Genomic DNA, 2,744 nt, shown 5'->3' with positions numbered 1-2,744 from the left:
CTGCGCCCTCCGCATGACTTGGTCTCAGTCTACCCTGCCTTGTTTGTTTGCTGTCTGGGTTGGTTCCCCTTATAGAATTGACTGTCCCTCTTGCCTAGTTTCACACCACACCTTAAACCATTTAGCCTTCCCTCTCTTACTTAATCAGCATCTCTGGAAATATAGGCCAGCCTGACTGGCCTCAAAATGTGCAAACCCAGCTAAAGAGCCAAAGCTCCCGGACCCCGGAAGTGTCACCCAAACTCAGTTTTGTGTGGTTTTCTTTCTGACCTGGCCTGGAGCCTTGCTGGAAGGAGCCCCAGTGATTGTTCTCCTCCAGGAGGGCCCACGGACACCTGCAAGCGCTGTTAGCCTTGGAAGAGGTTGTAACCTGGATGGAGGAGAAGGAGGCAGCTGCCGCAGTTCTGACTGCTCTGAACTAGTGGTGATCAGCCCTGACTACACATGGGTATCACCTGAAGAGCTTTTAGAGCTCCTGAGGCCAAGTTGTATCTTAGACCAATTCAGCCAGCATCTGTAGATGTGCAATCCAGGCTGCAGTATATTTTTGTTGAAGTTCTCCTAGTAATTTCTTATCTTACAAAGTTTGAGAGCAACTTCTCTAAAAAGATTAACAGTAATACGATAGGCTAAGACAGAGCAGGATGAATTGTTATTAATTTTTATTAGATTTGCCTTCCTGGACACCATCCTTTCTTTCCCTGATCCTTTTCTTCTCCAGTTAGAATTCTATCAGTGCTATTTCTTCTTTCTTTAAATTTGCATTACACCTCTGAAATATTCTAGCATTGGGTCAAGGATCACCTTTGGATACAAAACATGTCCTCTCAGGCTGAGGAACAAGAAACAAAAGAGGCAATCTCTCCAGATGTTTCTGATGTTGCTCTTTTAAGAACCACTGCACCGTACAATTAGATCTTTCAAATAGGGCCACAACTAGACTGTCATTATCCCACATGAGGGAGGAGAAAGCTGTCTCCGGATAAGTAGGTGACCTGCTCAAAGCTCAGTGGAGTTCTGCATCCAGCTTATACTGTGTCTTGAGAACCAGTTGTGAGAGTCTCCTCTCAGCTCTGAATTTAGTAATGTCACTTTAGAAATTTAAAATCGACCACAGTGGAAGTATTTTTACTGTGTGTTATGGTTTATGACTGGATGTACCCCCAAAGCCTCATGCAGTCATGGGAGCAGGTTTCTAGAATTTGTGACTGATTCATGGTCCAATGTTGGGATTATGGGTGTGAGCGCTACATCCATTCTGGGGTGGGTAGCCTACATACAACACACAAGACAGAAAGAGTCTTCTCTCCCTGCTCATCCCCTTTTGCTCTTGCTGCTTTTGCAGTCTTCCACTGCCACGTGTCACTCTGCCTTGGAGCCAGCCAAGTGTGAATGAAACCTCCACATACTGTGAGCTAAGTAAACCTTCCCTCCTTAATTTTGGGTGTTGGGTACTTTGTCTCAGCGATGAGAGAAAATTAACCAAGATACTGTGTAAATTAGCAAGTGCTATGAATAAGGACTGCAAGCTCAACCAGAGAGCCACTGACACTGTTTGAGTCACTCACTGGCCCATGGCTGGGAAAAGTGGGTCTTGAATCCAGGTATCCCTTCTCCAGAGGGCTTGCTGTTTGCCACTAGGTTGAATTTATTCTGGAAGGCTTGTAATGCAAGTTGGGGCCACAATGTGGAAATCTTTAAATGCCTGCCCAAACTCTGGGCTTTATTCTGCATACACTGGATTTTTCAGAGTTTTGAATAGGTAAGTGCTATGTATGTTTAGGCAGGAGAACTAAATTGTTGCCTGTGTCTTTTTACTTTGCAAATGCGGTGAAAAAATGAGATGGGCGTGTGGAGTAAGGAGGCAAAATGATCTACTTCATTGAAAAGGATCTGTGTGGTCAGGGGGTCACCCATGTGGACAAGAGGCCATGCAGTACTGCAGAGCAGATGCCCTGGGCTCACAAAGCTTCCTTGTTCTCAAGGAAAAGGTCCCCTGTCCCGCACTCTACTCATCTACTACAACATGTACTGGGCTTCATGCAGCAGCTGCTGGCAAGAGCTGTCCCAGGAGTACCCAAAAAGGTCAGAATTCACCCTGTCGCCACTGTAGCTACCGTGGTACCTGCACATTCACCTGCCTTGGGGAAACTGAGACTTAGCAGGCCCCTTTCCTGTTAGGCATCCCTGTGCTTCAGGGAGGCTAGACCCATCTCTGGCCCAGAAGGTGAAGTGTGATTGGATTTTAGCCAGTGGTTCTCAAAGCTTCAGTCTCAGGATACTCTTAAAATTTGAAGTCTCAGGCTAAAGGTACATCTCTGATAGAGTGTTTGCTTCATGTGAGTTCACATGATTCTTATCTCTAGCATTACAGAAAAACAAAAAGAAAAAAAACAAAGAAGTACCCTTCATTCTTTTGTGACTCATAAACCTGATGATTGGATTTTCATACCATTCTGTGAGATGTGACTTCCTCAAACCCTGTTAGGATGTGGGTGTACAGCCCATCAAATGTGAAAATAAAGCCCAAAGTCCTTCTATTTATATTAATCAATATCACCATATCAGAAATTAAATCAGAATAAAAATTTTATTAGCCTATTTAAAAAGAACAGTAGATCCATTGAGTGACATGCTATATATTTTTATAAGAAATTACTATATGTTTTAACACAAAAAATTTTGTGAGAATACCTAGTCATAAAAGAGAAATAGCTCCTTTCATAGCCCTTTCAGAAGGAGAT

At 43.7% G+C, this 2,744-nt stretch overlaps 1 non-coding gene across 1 annotated transcript; it reads left to right on the top strand.

Moving 5' to 3' along the window:
• The first annotated feature begins 2,410 nt into the window (after positions 1-2,410).
• On the top strand, positions 2,411-2,514 carry LOC111758511 (small nucleolar RNA U13). The gene has a single exon (XR_002792695.1). It is a non-coding gene; the product is annotated as a small nucleolar RNA U13 (small nucleolar RNA).
• Positions 2,515-2,744: the final 230 nt, after the last annotated feature.

This window comes from Cavia porcellus, unplaced genomic scaffold, assembly GCF_034190915.1.
Source record: "Cavia porcellus strain 051 isolate PalLab524CR breed Dunkin Hartley unplaced genomic scaffold, mCavPor4.1 scaffold_6, whole genome shotgun sequence".
Classification (NCBI taxonomy): Eukaryota; Metazoa; Chordata; class Mammalia; order Rodentia; family Caviidae; genus Cavia; species Cavia porcellus.
Note: the sequence above shows the minus strand (reverse complement) of the source record. Positions and strands in the feature narration are given on the sequence as shown.